The sequence below is a fragment of the Euprymna scolopes genome, chromosome 28, assembly GCF_053919585.1.
Source record: "Euprymna scolopes isolate OS-2025 chromosome 28, ASM5391958v1, whole genome shotgun sequence".
Taxonomy (NCBI): Eukaryota; Metazoa; Mollusca; class Cephalopoda; order Sepiida; family Sepiolidae; genus Euprymna; species Euprymna scolopes.
In genome coordinates this window covers 50,169,519-50,188,341 of record NC_136509.1, presented here as the reverse complement: position 1 = coordinate 50,188,341, position 18,823 = coordinate 50,169,519, and positions in this window count along the sequence as shown.

Below are 18,823 nucleotides of genomic sequence, written 5' to 3'. Positions count from 1 at the left end.
ATTTTCTGATTTCTGAGACAAAAACCTTTCCAAAAATGTATAGGTTTGCAAATCTCCAAAAAGTTCCCACAAAATTACATTAGGAACCTGACTACATATGGAATACAAAATTCAAACTTAAACGGTTTTAAGACCAAAACTAATGCAAACATTTTTTTTAATAACTAAATATTTTCACGGCAAAATATCCATGCATTTTTGAACCAAAAATAAAACCTTAGTGCAAATGCAAAAAGTGATAATCTTATAGCTGCAGCACTTGTGACATTTCGCGGTTTGAGATTTTGAATATCTTTGGTTTGTAAACTCTGTGCTGATTAGTGCTGCCAGTCAATTTCTTTTCAGGCTTACCCAATCAGAGGCTATCTCTTTTTTTTTTTTAATGGTGTCGTTACATTTTAACAGACCCAAAACGTTGTACACTCCATTGCAAGGAAACATAAGAAAGGAAATAACTCGACGCATATTTTTATTTTTCAACCACACATTTTTTCTAAATATTTAAACAATTCATTTCTTCTTCTCCGGTCACGTGTGACATTTTGTCCACATCACCCACACTTTAAGCACGTGATTCTTTCGTCACGTCCAAACACGTCTCGAACACATCTTGAATATGTGCTTCTCTGAACATGTGTCCTTTTTATCTCTGCTGTGACGTCACATCGCACAGCCGGCTTGGTCATTTGCATATGGCTGCTGCTGCTAAGCTAGTATCAGCAGCTCTGTTACACACGTGACAAAGTTTATATAAAGGTTAACCACACAGCAACTTCTTCTTTCTTGGTCAGCACGCTACGCTATACTGACAACAAATCTCTCTTCTTTCTTTCAGGCTCTCTGCACTGCTGACAACATACTTCTCTCTTAGATATTGATGATTTTCACGACTCTGACGCGTTTACCTTATGACGTTGTATTTACAAATCACAGTTATAATTTCTCAATATGTTTCACCGTGGCCTTTCTTTATAGGTCGTAGTTATGGTTTACCATGGTCGTTTTCTATCAGGTCACTAATCGTTCTTAATTTAATTCTGAAATATCATCAAAGGCCACCTTATTTAATGTGCGTTGCCAAACTCCTTCTCTTTAATTGTTTTCCCTGGTAATACATATTTATTTCGATTGTGTTTAGAGACTTTTAATGTGGACTTTTTAGCTAGTAATTACGTTTATAATTTTAAACGTCTTTGGTACTTCTGCACTTTAGTGCCCATTTTTCCATGAGTCGCGCTCAGCAACACTCGGCAAAAAATGCAAAATGCTGGATTATAATGAGCGAGTCAAGAAAAAAAATAACCGTCGTACTATAACAAGCGAATGTAAGTATAAAAAAAAAAAATGAAAAAAAAGAGACGGAAACAAAAACAGGGACCTACCGTAAGAATTACAAGCACTTTACTGTTTTATTATCTTTTTAGGCAATTGTTTTTCTTTGGGGGGGGGGGGTAATAAAAGGTATGTTTTTGTTTGTTTGTTCAAAGAAAAGTTTGTAAAACAATTTTTGTTTATGCATTTTTTTGCAGCAAAAAAATCTCTTTTTATTATTATTTATTATTATTTATATATATTTTTAAAAATTTTTTGTGGTTGTCAGTTATTGTGGGTTAGGCGTATACTTTTGGGGGCAACGTGCAGTTTCCTGAGGATAGGCTATTTCTTTAAGGATAGTATTTTCTACCAGTTTAAGTGAAGCAGCTGACGACGCCAAGGTTGTTAAAGAATGGTAGAAGAAGGAGGAGGAGGAGGAGGAGGAGGAGGAGGAGGAGGAGGAGGAAGTACCTGAACTGGGTTAGAGACAAAAGGATCCTTTCCGAATTTTTGTTTCCACATAAATGCACTAAAATAACTGTCAAGCAGATCGCGGTTAGTTCCATACTCTCTTTTATTTTGTTGTTTTGCCTCCTTCCACATCCTCTCCGCATGACGTGTGTAGCTCTAGACGTAGGGTCCATGAAATGAAGGCTGTGGTTAACCCTTCGTACCCTTCTGATCCTATTTTGCAGTACACTTTCAAGCAATCAGAAACTATCGTGGTTCCCGGCAGTAAGTATTTTTTAATTAACGGAAGGAAGGTTTCCGATTTATGATCTGGGACTGTGACAAGAAATCCCTCCTTCTCAACAGGTTCAGATCCTCTGAAGACCCAGAGCGGTTCGACGACCCTCCCGACATTATGTTTTCGGCTATTGAAAACAGACTTATCAACTTCTACTGTGTGTCCTGGAACTCCAATGTGCCGGAGATTCCTAGTCTTGGCAAATATCCCTCAGGAAGTGTTTCCAGTCGGTGAGAGTGTGAGCCGACCCGATATCGCACTCTCGCTGTAGGTTTTTGTGCATCGCCATTTCCAACGCCCACAAATATATAATTCATATAATGGTAGGTAGAAGGAGATGGAAACTCTCAAAAAAGGTGCCATGGCGCAAGGAGGTTCATTGTCTGCAATGACTATTAGTCGTTTATGCTTCGCTTCTTCATAATATACTTTTGCCGACATGTTTTGCATGTCCTCTCCATTGCTAGCAGCTGGTTTTCCTGACAAAAAGCGAGGACGTTTTCTGTGGATTTACAAATTATTTCCAGCCTGGATTGATTCATTTTCCTTGTTTTTTTTTTTTTTGTTTGTTTTTCTTAATTGCAGAATCACAATGAAACTCTGCCTTTCTTTTCTATTCCTATTAAACTCTTTCCTTTCCTTTCTTTCTATTTTTTCTTCCAGTTTTTAACGTTTGCTAGTTGGCGTCTCTCTTTTAGCTTGCTCATTATAATCCGGCGTTTTCCGTTTTTCGTCTGGAAAAACGACCACTAATGTGCAGAAGTACCACATAAGGATCATGTTGTATCATCTCTCTCTTATGCTTGTCCCTGTGAAAAATACACACACACATATCTAATCATCCACAGACAGACTGTTTCGTTGTATTACAGCTCTTCAGTGTGGTTAGACTAGTATCTGTTCCAAATCAAAATCGAACTTACAACAATCTAGTTAATAGTAGGGAGTTTTCTTTCTTTCTGTCTTTCTCGTTTTCTCTCTCTCTCTCTCTCTCTCTCTCTCTCTCTCTCTCTCTTTCTTTCTTTCTCTCTCTCTTTATATATATATATATATGTGTGTGTGTGTGTGTGTGTGTGTGTGTATATATAAATGTATATATATATATATATACATTTATATATATATGAATGTATATATTATTATTATTATTATTATTTACTTCGACAGTTGTTGATACTTAAAATAGAACTAAGTAGTAAGTTTGGAAAATAGATATATAGTTTTGAATATATATATATATATATATATATATATATATATATATATATATATATATATATATATATATATATATATATATATATATATACCAGCAAATACATAGAAATGCTCATTTTTAGCGTGACTATCTGATTATTTTGCTAACAGTTTTTCCTTTGATGAGAAAGATTAGCATTCTTGGAAACTCAGTCGATAAAGGATTTCCTAACACACCAGTTTTAGAGTATTCTGCCGAATAATAAAAACTATTTGTAAATTTCTACTTTACAGCTCTCTTCTTACAATTATATATATATATATATATATATATATATATATATATATATATATATATATATATATATTTATTTATATATAAGTGAGAAAAGAAATTAAAATTGTAAGTTAAAGTTTATAATTAAGTTTATTGTTTGATTGAATATTCCAAAAAACAATTTTCAAAGTCCTTATTCTGTGGAGATTCCAAGAATGCTATTCTTGCTATTCTTTTCTCATCAGAGGACAGAAAGAAGTCAGCAAATTATATTGAAGCAAAGCTAGAATTTGCTGGTTATGACATTAAGTGAAATTGCATTTTTAAAAAATGTTTTTTTCCCCATTTCCTACATTTCTTTCATCCGTTGTTTTTAAAGGACATGTACATTTTTGCAATTTAGTCATAAATTACAGTTTCATTTAATGCCTTAACCAGCACATTCTAGCTTTGCTATAATCATAATTTGCTGACTTCTTTCTTGCATTCTTTGAAACTCCACGGAATAGAGACTTTGAAAATTGTTTTTTGGAGTATTCAGTCGAACAATAAATTTAATTAATAATAATATTAATATAATTATATATATATATATATATATATATATACGTTTTATTTTTTATTACCGTTTTATCTGTTTAGTTACACATGTTTCGGTTGCCGGACCATATTTACGATCTAGCAGCCTTGTCAGACCTTACAGAAATGGCTATTATTATTTGGAAGAATGATTTTATAGGAAATATAAGAAAAAAAAAATAGGGGAGGGAAGAGATAATAAGGAGATAAGTTTTGGAGTTTAAGATACATTAGATTGTAGTGTGTGTGTGGAGGGGGGGGGTTAGAAAATTCAGCTAGGCATGGGTGGAGATATAGTGATATAGGGAGCCGAAGGGGGAGAGAGGGAGATAAAAGAGAGGGGTAAGGAGAGGAGGGGGGAGGAATTTCAATTTGGGTTTTAAGATTTGGCTGTTTTTAGATGTTTAGCTAGACACTGGAGTATATTTATCTCCCTCTCTCCACCGCCTTCTTCCTATATCACTATATCTCCACCCATGCCTAGCTGAATTTGCTACTCCCCACACACACAACAATCTAATGTATTTTAAACTTCAAAACTTAATTATTGTCAATCTCTGCTCCCTCCTCCTTATTATCTCTTTCCCCCTTTTTTTCTCGTATTTCCTATAAAATCGTTCTTCCAAATAATAATAGCCATTTCTGTAAGGTCTGACGAGACTGCTGGATCGTAAATATGGTCCTGCAACCGAAACATGTGTAACTAAACAGATAAAACAGTAATAAAAAATAAAATGCATATTTGCTCTGCAATAGTATTGAGCACTTTCTCCATGTTTTTACTAATTACCATTTTTGCTATATATATATATATATATATATATATATATATATATATATATATATATATATATATAGCTTATTTATTATGCTTTTTTAACATTTTCTTCATTTTTTTATATTTCGACTCTGTGTTATCCACGATAACACAGAATATCCAATATGGCAGCCATGTCCATAAGAGATCCCAACATGTGTGTTGCTATACGAGCATGTACAATCCAGTTTATTTTTACACAAAAATACAAATTTATGTAAACGATGCTTAGTTTCATTTCTCTCTTAGAATAAAAAATTCACATTTTAAAAGTAACTACAAGTACACTAAGAATTAATGATGATCCCTGTGTAACCCTGCTCCCAGTCCTTAACCTCATATTACTATTTTTTTCTTCTTATTTTTTAATTTCTATAAGATAAGATTATAACATTGCTTGTTTATGCATTCACCACCTGAACGGAGACCCCACAATATTATTTAAAAAAAAAGAAGAACTAGTACAAAACTAATAAAACTTTTAAATTACTCATAAAATTTTACTGGAGAAAAGTTTTGTTTGAACTTGGTATACGGTTTTGTTTTTAATTACATTCTTGGGTAAAGGGACGGACAGACCACACATATATTAGAGCTGTATCTTAAAAAACAAAACAGTTGTAAAAGGTTTGGGAAAAACCTTTCCATCTCCGATCAAGAACAGAACATGGCAGAACCTTGTGACGTCATAAATTAAATAAATAAAAAGATTAACTCGAATTTTTATGGCCTCGTTTGCCAAGATTTAATTGAATTTAATCTTTTTTTTAAGACACTTTTTGGGGCTTCTTTTGCAATGAAATCACAATTTTTCTAAATGACCTTGTAATAGTCTCTCCTATGTTATCTCCCTTTGTAAGAATAGCTCTTCCATGGAGTTACTGCAGAAATAGAAAGAAGACATCACTCTGTTTCTCATGGAAGATAGCATCTTGTTTAGACATGTAAATCACAGTTAATAATAGCATGAAATCATTCTCTTAATTCCTGCTTTCAGCCTTGTCTCAATACATTACAGACTTTACTAAAAATAAAGATATCAACCTAAATGCCTGTAGGTCATTACTTTTATTACATACTAGCGGGGGTACTCGGCGTTGCCCGGGTGTTTGGAGGTGTAAAAAAAAAAAAAAGTGTTAATAGGGAGGGAGGATCGAACCCGTGATGCACTCGAAGACGGAAAAGAAAGTGAAAGAAAATGTGATATCTTACCGCTATGCTACGAGGTTATAGGAAGTGAGAAGCGTTCAAATTTAGCGATGTCAATCAAAAAGTTGACTTGCTAAGTGCATACGTAGGTGCAGAAATGAAGGTTGGCTGAAGGTCAGTTCAGTTCTCTTCTGTTTCATTTATTTGTTTCCCCACGATGTTGGGAAAACCAAGCTCCCCCGAAAAAGGGGGGACTCTCAAATGAATGGCAATTGTCTGATATGAAACGTTTTTTCCACATTGATTAAAGCTGATTGCTTTCAAGATGTCGCGGCACGAAAGGCCACTGACACCTTTGCATCAGAGAGTTTCACTTTATTTATACGAAAAAGACCAACAAACATGCAAAAGGACAGAATAGCGTGAATTTTATAGAAGTCAATAGAAATAAATGTAGACATGACGTCCGTTCGCAAATCATAGATATTAAGATCTAGGGAGTATATAAAAAGTTCTAAAACATAGTAACCTCCTCTTCCCATAAAAGCCTTTTCTGGACATACAGAAACGTGCACGGCCATTTTGCCTTTTATATATATAGACTAGTGGGGGTGCCCAGCGTTGCCTGGGTGTTTGGAGGTAGGCAGGTAGGCTCAAACCCGAAGCCTTGAGGCGAAGGCGGAAAAAGAAAATGATAGCGTGATAAATTACCGCAACACTATGCGGGCAGCGAAAGTGAGGATTTTTTAAATTAAACGATTAAAAGTGAATGAGTTCACACGTGTGCGTAAATTTAATGAGGTCAAACATCACGCCATGGGGGGAATGAAATCCTGCACTTAACTTTGGCTGCAAGCTAATTTCTGCGCATTTGTTTGCTCTCTGAAGAAAACCAGCTCCCCATAAAAAGGGGAGTGTCCACATGAATAGCAATTGTTGGATATGACAGGTTTTCCCCACATTAATCATAGCTCATTGCTTTCTGGACGTCCCTGACACAAGTGCCAGGGACACACATTTGCTCCAAATTCAGTTTCACTTAAAAAAGCCATGGAAAAAACAAATACATGGATAGTAAGAAATTGTGCAAAAATAGCGTGTAAAAGTTGCTCAAATAAAAGATAGATACAACCTCGTTTTGTAAATCAGATATATTATAATCTAGATAGTATATAAAAAGTTCTAAGAATTAGTGACCCCTCCCCCAAGCACCCTCCTCCAAAAGCCTTTGCCGGACATACAAAAAAAATGTGCACACACATACACACATACACACAAACACATACACATTTTCGCTTTAATATTATAGATTTCAAGTTTTGAAATTAGTTTATTGATATCAGAATTGAATTTCAGTGTGATATTTATCGAAGGGTTGTGGAACCGCTGGAGCAACAACAGCACCAAAGAAAGAAATCTGTATAATATTCAATGTTTATTTAGTTGAAATACTTAATATTGATTAGTCGATTCTATCAAAATACTCAATTTCAATTGGTTGCTTGTATTGGATTTCAATCGCTTTCTGTAGCCGGGCACCTGTTTTCATGATCTGCATAACACTTGTTTATGCACTGTGCTCAGAGAAATGCAGTGACAAACTCAACTTGCCACTGGAATCTTTGTCAGTCATAACACTACTACACATATTTAGACTAGCCTGTAGTCTTCATATCTGTCCTTCCTGCAACTAGGCCGATTGCCACCATGGACTATTACCAGGATCAAAATGGTATTCAGGTGTCTCTGGAAAGACTCTATGATGGTCACATACTCCAGGTTCACCTCCAGGGTATGAGGGTGGCTCAGGCAGCTTCTTTGAGACATACTTTGAATTTTGAAATTTTGAGAATGCATCAATTATTGGCCCAATCACAACGTTTTTTTTTTTTTTTTTTGCCTTCAAAACTTGAAAAAAATGAAGTTCTTGATATAATCAAACAGTAGTGTTATTTGAAAATTAAAATATGTTATTACATAATACTAATAATAAATATACTTGCCTTCTGCAGTGCAGACGAGGTTCAGGTCTGATCTGAAGGCCACACATACTTTATGGACATAGTCTTTCCCCACCCAGGAATTATTGATAGTGTTTTCAGCTAGACGAGTGTTTCTTGTGAAAGTTTGGCGAGGGGGGAACCATAGATTGAAGCTCAGTCGAGCACTTGCCATGAAAATAACAATAAAGCAAAGACAAACTCGCTACATCTCTTCTGTGAGATAGAGGTTGCAGGGAAGAAAAAAAGGACATCTCCTATGAGGCTACGAAGCCTATTTTGAACTCTATCAAGGTAGGATAAGTTCTTTCTAGCAGCTCCTGTCCAGATGTGGCTGTGGCAACAGTACTCCATCCTTGGACGAACTTGGCTTTTATATAGATAGAGAATTGCATCAGCACTAAGATATCTATTGGATTGATAGAAGGATCCCACCATTTTTCCAGCGGCTTTGGCAACAGATTCGATGTACGTGTTCCATTTCAGATCAGGAGTAAAGGTCAATCCCAGAAGCTTGTCAAAACATTAGGCCTCCCCAAGATGAGAGCCATTCATTTCAATTGATACCAGATGTAAAATAAAGCAAATGATGATCCGTGTTGGTAATAAGAAAAATTAAATTTCTAATCTCTTTCAACGAATTTAATATTTAATCTGATCAACAGGTTTTGTTTTGATTACTTATCTCATAGACAGAATCAGGGGAGTTTAACCCTTCCATAGGCTGAAACTACAACACAAATTAAGGTACTATTTTTATAACAGAGAAACATATACACCGGTGAAAAATATATGCCCTTCTTTCTTTCTTTCTTTCTTTCTGTGTGTGTGTGTGTGTGTGTGTGTGTGTATGTCTCTCTCTCTCTCTCTCTCTCTCTCTCTCTCTCTCTCTCTCTCTCTCTTTTTCTTCCCCCACCCCATTTTTGCGTTTGGCTGACAGATGGAAGAAGAAACAGAAAGAAATTTTTGTTTTCTTGGGTGTGGTGAAAGAAAAGAATGGTCGAATAGGATATACAAACGTTTTAAGCAAGATTCGACTGTTAAGTACAGAATTGCTGTGGTGGCTAAAATGTTTAGCATAACATGGTTAATGGCGAGGTTATGAGTTCGAACCTCATCCAGGCAAAAGTATCTTTACTTTTATTTTATCCAAAAATGAACAGAAGCATTTATTAAGTGGATTCTTCACAGAAATTAAGATCCTAGGTGATACAGATTAGCCTCCCTTTATTAATAAAGGGATCAAAACACAGAATTAAGAATAGGTATGATCTTCTTCAAAGACATCACACCTGTTCATAGCAACTAAAGCAGGGAGGTGACAGTGGCTAAGCAGTTAACAACACAGACTAATATTCTGGATGTGCCAGGTTCAAATTTAGTTTATTCCACAAAAACACTTTCACTTAGAGATGTTGGCAACCTTCACATGATTCCTTTCATAAGTACCCAATACCTTTCTAGAAATAATTTAACAACAAAGATATCAAAGAAACGAATGCCAACAGTACCTCGACTGAACTCCAATCTTTCCAAACTTTCACAAAAATACTCAACTAGTTACAACCACTATCAACAATTTCCCCCACTCTCTATCTGTGCCTAAATTTAAACGCAGATTCCTACTCGTCTGTGAAACACTGTCCCACTGGCCTGCTTCCCAGTTGAATACAACATGGTGGCCCACAAATCCAATGTAAAACAAGTTCTTGTTGAGCCATCTTCATAAATAATCAAATTCTAACCAATTTACACTATTAAAGATTACTACACCTTAGATTCATTAACCCTTATCCTGGAGTGGCCTTTAGGCCTTGATAAGTGGTGACTCTCAAGTAAAAAAAAAATAATCATTTGATTCATACAAAATATGACTATCACTTGTGTTTTCTTATTGAAATCACAGTATTCAAACGCTATTGAAATAGTTTGTTTGACCATCTAAAATATAAATCTCACCTGTCTGTTTAAATGTATGTATGTACGTATGTATGTATTTATGTATGTATGTGTGTATGTATGCATGTATTTATGTATGCATGTATGTATGTATGTATGTATTTATGTATGCATGTATGTATGTATGTATGTATGTATGTATGCCTAAAACTTTTGACAGAAGCGACGGATTTTCACAAAATCGGTACCGTTTTGGAGCTTGACACTTCAGACAACAAATATCGAAAAATTGGCTAAAAAACGTTAATTCCTTCACCCTCAACTGGGTAGTTTTCTACAAGGACGGTCACTTTTTTTCACTGAAATTTTTGGAAGTCATTCGAACCGCGCATCAACGAATGTTCATAAAACATGTTATTTCGACCGTCCATGATATCACAACCGCAGTAGGCGCATCGATAAGACTTTTTTTTTTTTCACCTCATTTTCCTCTGGTGCGTTACGGGTTTGAGCCTGCTTAATACTCCTATTTTTTTTTTTCTTTTTGCATTCACAATTTTCCTTTTTTTTGCCCAACCAACACCCTTACCTCCACTTTCTTTTCTGCCTTTGCGGCACAGGTTCGAGCCTACCTTCCTACTACAATTTTTTTTTGATTAACACACACCTACAAACACCCGGGCAACGCCGGGCTGAAATGCTAGGATATATATATAAAAGTGGATGTGTCTCTCTGCGTGTGGTCTGTCTGTGTTCATTTCCCTACACAATAACTTCATTTTTTTTTTTATTACATTTTCACCCCAAACAAGGCACATTGCCACTTTAGTGTAGGGGGCTACTATCAGGGACATAAGCATCAGGGCTACTGTGTAGGAAGTTGGGCAGCAAGATGTCGGTTCACGTTGCACTTGAACTTCTGCTGTCAGTACAGTCGGGGAAGCAGGGACCCGGAAGGGAATTCCAAAGTCTAGCTGTTCTGGGGAAGAAACTACTGGAGTAGAAGGCTCTCTTGCATCTAGGGATCTCTACTGTGAAGGGGTGGGATTTAGCTGCTTGTCGGGTTTATCGGGGATATTTGCGTCGAGGGGGCACAAGTGCTTGCAGTTCATCAGAGCATTCACCATTAAAGTACTTGTAGAACAGATAGAGGTATGCAACATTTCGTCGATGTGATAGAGGTTGAAGTTTAGCTGACAGTACAGGACCTATCAAATTGGGGACTCTCTTTTGAACCTTGTCTAGGAGCGAGAGACTAATGGCTGATGCACCAGCCCAAATATGACAACAATTCTCTATACATGGACGAATGGTGGCCTTATAGAGGTATAGGATACTTTCAGGTGTTAATAGCTTTCTAGCACGGTAGAGAGAACCTACCTTCTTCACAGCGGTCCTGGCAATGTTCTCAATGTAATTGTTCCAACCCATGTTTCCTGTGAACGTTACGCTGAGGAGTTTAAAAGATGTACTTTCAGATAAAGAGTCTTTGGCCATTGCTATTGGTAGTAGAGAAGGTTTCTTGTAATTATTGAAGGAAACAAGTTTAGTTTTGGCAGCATTGAAGGTGATCATCCATTTTTGTCCCCATTCCACTACGGATCGGAAGTCTTCCTTTAGTGTTTCTGCCATTTCTTTAGATATGTGTTGATTTGTTTTCCTGTCGTGTCTGTTATAGAGCATGGTGTCTTCAGCATACATACCCATCTCACAGACAATTTTGTCAGGGAGGTCATTTATGAATATTAGGAATAACAGAGATCGAAGGATAGACCCCTGAGGCACTCCCGCATTTATATCATATTGTTTAGATGTACGACCGTCAAGTACAACCTGGATTTTTCTCTTATCTAAGAAGGATCTAAATTATGTTATGTGTTCTGTCAATTTTAACTCGAAATTTGATATACAGGGTACTGAGATTTAGGAAAACATTTGTGATCGGTTTTTGGCCAGAAATTTGGCTGTTAAGGGGTCAAAGTTCAACGATTTGACCTTTGAGAACTCTACCAAGCCCTTCCCACAATTTTGGGTCTAAACACTTGAAACTTTGGATATAGGTTCCTTGGACATGGATCTAACTTAATAATTTGATTTGAGCCCAAAACAATAAATGTTAAGGGGTCATAATAAGGGTCAAAGTTTAAAAAAAATTTACCACTTCGGTCTCTACCAAATTACTCAGACAATTTCTGGTCTAAACATTTGAAATTTTACATAAGAGTATTCAGAGATAGGGCAAGCTTTTTAAATCGGTTTGGGTAAAAAAATTGAGTTACTAATATATAAATAGTACCTGCATTAAGCTGGTCTGCAGTTTGACTTGTTGCTGGCTATCTTGCTCTTGCTTGTTGCTGGATGTCAACATTTTGAACCGAGAGAGAGATTTAGCTGTCGTACAAAGCTAAAACTCTATAACACCATCTTTGTATAGATACTCCTTCAGGTATTTGTCTATTATAAAAAAAAAAAAAGAAAAAAGTCCAGTGGCGATAAAAAAAGCTGTGACGTGTGTACGCCTGTAATGCTGGATGCATGTAACAACTATTCTGCCATCATTATATGTATGTATGTATGTATGTATGTATGCATGTGTGTGTGTATGTTTATATGTGTATGTGTGTATATATTTATATATGTACATGTGAGTTTATATGTATTTATATCTATGTGTATATGTGTGTATATGTGTCTATGTGTATATATGTTTGTGTTTGTACATATATACATTTATAAATGTTTGCATGTATGTGTGTATATGCATGTATGTGTATGCATGCAGGTGTGTATGCATATGTATTTGTATGTGTGCATGTATGTGTGTATGTGTATTAATGCATATATATATGGATGTGTATGTATATGTAGGTAAGTGTATGTATATATATGTGCATATGTGTACGTATATGTATGTGTAAGTATATGTGTGTATGTATTTGTATATATGGATGTATATGTATGTATATGTGTATGTATGAATGTGGGTATGTATATGTATGTTTGTGTATTATGCATTGTGTATGTATATGGGTATATATGAGTGTATGCTTATAGACATGTATGTATGTATGTATGTATGCATGTATACATTTATATGTATGTATATCAATGACCGTCTTGTTTATGTTTGCATGTGTGTGTGTATGTATATGTATGTGTGCGTATTGTGTATTGTGTATTGTGTATGCACGAATGTATATATGTGTGTGCGTGTATATATATGTATGTATAACAATGACCGTCTTTAGTGTTATGTCTGCTTGAGCATGTGAATTCGCTGGCAGGACTATATGTCTTTTTTCGGGCTCATGAACTTTCAGTATCTGAGGGAGTGGCACTCGTCTGACAAGTCGTTGCAATCATCATATTTGCTTATCTGCCTGAAACTTTCGACATAGGCGACGGATTTTACCAAAATCAGGATCATTTTGAAATTCGACCATTCTGACAAGTATTGAAAAATTGGTTAAAAACATTAATATCTTCACCTTCAACTGGCACTTTTTTACTGGGGAGGGGGTCGCTTTCTCCGCCGATATTTTCGAAAGTCATCCTCTCCTTTTGTATGTCTAGCCTTAATTAAAACCTAAGTCACTTCCAGTTTGGCAGTGATCGTAACAGCAAAGACGTCAGGTTTTTTCCCCGTTCTTTTCCTCCTTCACAGTACGGGTTCGAGCCTGCCTTCCAACTACCATTTTTTTTTTTTGGCTCAACATACACCTCCAAGCACCCATGCTAATATATATATATAAAAGTGAAAGTGTCTGTCTGTCTGTCTGTGTACATTTCCCTACTAAATAATTCTGTCAATTTTCAGTCTACAGTCTCGAAATTTAAAATACCGGGTCTTTAGATTTAGGAAAGTCTTTTTAATTGGGTTTCGGCCAGAAATTTTACTGTTAAGGGGTCAAAGTTAAACGATTTGACCTTTGAAAATTCTACCAAACGCCAATTTTGGATCTAAACACTTGAAATTTTATATATAGGCTACTTGCACATGGATCAAATTTCATAGTTTGATTTGAGCCCAAAACAATAAATGTTATGAGGTCAAAATTGGGGTCAAATTTAAAAATAATTGTCTCTAACAAATAACTCAGCCAATTTTTGGTCTAAAAAATTGAAATTTTACATAAAGTGTGTTCCGACATAGTGTAACATGATCGAGCGATTTGCCACTCATTCGGGAAATTGAGATTTCCCTGGGACCTAAGAAAGACTGGGTAAATATGCTAAAATTGTTAAATTAATCCCGGACGACAGCAGATATCAAAAAGATTTGAATTGATAGATTATATAGATATATTTTGGTTTCTTGTTTGAAAAATCAGATATATATTTTGTGTTATTGTAAAACTCAGAGATATAATTGTTATTTTGTGTTAGATAACAGGAAATGCGAGACAATGTAGAAACGAGAGTGTACTTGCTGGCCTGAAGAATCCCGGCCCAGGTGTTCTGAATGACAGCCGTTGATCTTGGAAGTCATGGGTATAGATATCATTTTGGGTCTCAGATTTCAAGACTGGTAATATTGGCTGAACTGCATACCCGCAATTCGCATCTGGGGAATCCCCCAGACACATATCTTAATTTAATTGGCTTAGGGGATTTTCCACCTCGACCCGACCCAGAGTATATAAGGCCAATGTCCCTCGAAATTAATCAGATTGGCACAGAATCTCGAGATAATCCTATCGCCCCCTGAAGACATGACCACCTCCCCGCCTCCAAACCGTCTGAGGGCCATCCACGAAGACCAGAGATTTGAGACTTTTAAAAACGTACTAAAAACTGAAACAATACATTTGTAAAAAGACTGTAAATATTTTTGTGAAATTAATCTTCAGTAGAATAGAATTTTCCTTTTGTTTGTCTTTCTTTCTGGTGGACCAGTTTTCGTCTTTCTGGCATATGCGAGCTTCATTTCTTTACACTTCCAGAGAATTCTACACCGAGACGCACAGGATCTGATGTAATCATCTCTCGGAGATTTCGACATCACAATCCAAAGGTTTTCCAAAGAAGACCTGAGGTCAGTTAGTTGACCTTGCTACGAGAGAGACGGGGCACAATAGGGCAAGCTTTTTAATCGTTTTTTTTTTCAGAAATTTTGGTTTCCAAGCGGTCAAAGTTCAAAAGATCTGACCTTTGCAGTCTCTAGCAAACTATTAAGCCAATTTTGTGTCTAAACATTTTAAATTTTACATAAATTGTATTCAGACTTTCAGCAAGCTTTTTAATCTGTTTTTGGGAAAAAACTTGGCTGCCAACAGGTCAAAGTGGAAAGAGTTTACCTTTGAAGATTCTACCAAACTTTTCCGCCAGTTTTGGGTCTAAACACTTGAAATTTTAGATGTAGGTTACTTCGAATTGGGTCAGTCATTTTAATTTGATTTGAGCCCAAAACAATAAATGTTAAGGTGTCAAAATTAGAGTCAAAGTAAAAAAAAAAAATTGACCTCTGCGCTCTCTAGAAATTTTTCTCTATGTTTGTTAAGGAAGCCTATAATAAAGAAAGGCATTACCATACACATGCACACTTTTTAATATATACATATGCATATAAAGTTATGAACAGTACATAGGGCCCTAACAAATAGTATATATGCTAGTATATACGTAAAAGTGAAAATGTGTGTGTGTGGGGGGGTGTATCTGTGTACAGTTCTCTACAAAATAACTCTGTCGATTTTCGGTCCACAGACTCGAGATTTGACATAAGGTATATTGAGATTTGGGAAAATCGGTTTTCGGCCAGAGATTTGGCTGTTAAGGGGTCAAAGTTAAATGATTTGACTTTAAGAACTCTACCAAACTTCTCCAACAATTTTAGGTCTAAACATTTGGAATTTTAGATATAGGTTCCTTGGACATGGATCTAACTTTATAATTGGATTTGAGCCCAAAACAATAAATGCTATAAGGGGTCATAATTGGAGTCAAAGTTTTTAAAAAATGACCTCTGCGGTCTCTATCAAATTACTCAGCCAATTTCTGGTCTAATCATTTGAAATTTTTTACATAAATTGTATTCAAACATAGGGCAAGTTTTTAATCGTTTTTTGTTTTTTTTTATGAAAATTTGGCTTCGAAGAGGTCAAAGTTCAAAAGATTTTACCTTTACGGTCTCTAGCAAACTATTAAGCCAATTTTAGATCTAAATATTTGAAATTTTACATAAAGGGTATTCAGACATGCAGCAAGCTTTTTAATTAGTTTTTGAGCAAAAATTATGCTGGAAAGAGGTCAAAGTTGACAGAGTTGACCTTTGCACACTCTACGAAACTCCTCCATCAATTTTGGGTCTAAATACTTGAAATTTTAGATGTAGATTACTTGAACATGGGTCAGTCATTTTAATTTGATTTTAGCCCAATACAATAAATGTTAAGGGGTCAAAATTGTATATATATATATATATATATATATATATATATATATATATATATATATATATATATATATATACTAGCAAAAGTACCTGTCGTTGACTGGGTTCAAAAACAGCCTACAGAAAATGGACTCTTATTTATGAAAGTATGATAGGTTATGAAAAGGAAGGGTTGTAAAGAGATAGCTTCAAATTTGGGTGTATCAAAACCAAAGCAAAATATGATGAAAGTAAAAATAAAATAGATAAACTCCATAATTTATTATACCATACCTGTTCACACTGAATATCACAATATTCTGTGGATCTATATTAAAAAACCTTGTTAAACTTTGTAACATATTTCCATTCTCGAGGTCAGGCGCGAACGAACACCCCATGATTTTATTATATCATATTTCTTCAAACTGAAACATAATTATCAAAGTATACTTATGCAGATAGATATGAAAAGTCTTTATTAAAGTTTGTACCTATTTCCATTCTATGGAGGCCAGGCGCGAACGCAGACCCCACAATTTTATCATACCATCCCTTTTTAAGTTAAAACATACTTATCAAAGTATTCTTATGTACATCTATATCAAAAACACTTGTAAACGTTTTTTTTTTGATTTTTAAATTTTTTATTTCCATACTTTGTGGACCAGGCATGAACGCAGACCCCACAGTTTTAATGAACCACCGTTCTGCCAGATCAAACCTGCCCATTCTTGTGTCTCGATACATCTATCATTATATGTAATCAGTTTTTTAAAATAGTCAACCAATATAGGAACCTATTCGTGACCACACACACACACATTCAGCTTTATATTATATATATATATATATATATATATATATATATATATATATATATATAATGTTTCTCAACCGTTATATACGTGAATAGTATAATCGTCCCCACTTTTCCACTCATTTACGGGTTAAATAGTACAGCTGCAAGAAAAATGGTTCCTAGCATTGCATGTGTCATAGAAGCGGAAGCACAGATGACAATGGCCAGTTCTCCAGTATGATTCCTGGCAACAAGGGAAGAAAGATTAAACATTGATACAATAATCAAATAATTAAAAAAAAAATCACGATAAAGCAGCGGTTGTAATGATAAAAAAAAACTCTTGTTTAAAGAAAGATGTTCTGGGCTGTTTTATGTGTGTGTGTGTGTGTGTGCGCGCGCGCGTGTTGCATTGTGTTAGTTTGAGACACAATAATTATGGTAGGCCGTGTGTGCTTATGTCTCTTGTGGTTACTTTATGTAAGCAGAAAAGTCTGCTGGTAAAAAATTGTATGTGTGAGTTCATCAGTAATAATAGTAGTAGTCTGCTTAATGTAGGCGATGCTGATGATTGTGTTTTCTGCTGACATGACGAAATATTGTAGCAGTGTTATTGTTGCTCTTATTCTTGCTGTTAATTTCTAAATGTTGTTGCTTTGCATAGTCGATTTACTCTTCTTCTTCTTCTTTTTCTTCTTGATGATGATGATCATTCATTCATTCATTCATTCATTCATTCATTTCATGTGAATCCGATGATTAATGTTGGCATTAGTTTCCACAAAATATTTCTAGTTAGAATTATTTCCAGAAAACCACTGGGTACTTATGGGAGGGACTATGTGAAGGTTGCCAACATGCTAAGTGAAAGTGTTTCTGTGGAACGAACTTGATTCAAACTTGAGGGGGGGGTGATGTCATCCCATTTTGTCACAAACTTTTGGGCTTACCCTACGCTAGACACTCTCACCAAAATACTACATTAACTCTGTTGCTTGATCTTGTCTTACTTAGATGATCTACAATTTGTTTTAAAAGGATTTCATTTACTAAAAAGTCATCATAGAGAGTGAGACAAAAAGAAAGAAAACATGTAAGTTAGTAGTGCCCTTCCACCCTTCTGCTAAGTGTGCGCCAAAAACAAGCATCGGTCTCTATATGGGAGTGAGGGCTAAGTGGGATATCAAAAATAATACAAATCGGAGTGGAATATGGCAATGGATGATGTCCTTCAAGATATAATACAATTTTAGAGTGAACAGATGCAAAATAAATGTGCTTGGGGTCATCATTGTTATTTCTGTGCTGATAGTTGTGGATGCTGATAGTTATTGTTGTGGTTGATGATCTTGTTTGTTTGCTTGTTAAGTGAGTTGGATTTCTGCTTGTAGTTCACAAATATTGTGCCTCAGGGTTGTCTGCTTTGTTGATCGCAGTTATTTGTTAAGCTGTAGGATATCCCTGACACTATGTTTAGTGATTGCATGCGAAATTGGAGAAATTTTATTTTTTATGGAAATCGCTTTGAACAAAGCGTGAAACCATTTGATATAAGGTAACAAGAACAACTGATGATTGCAAAGATAGGAGGTGCCTATTGGCTTTAATCTTGAAAAGACTAAGTCTGCAGGTAGGAGGAAAACAGACAACATTAATCAAAATAGCAAA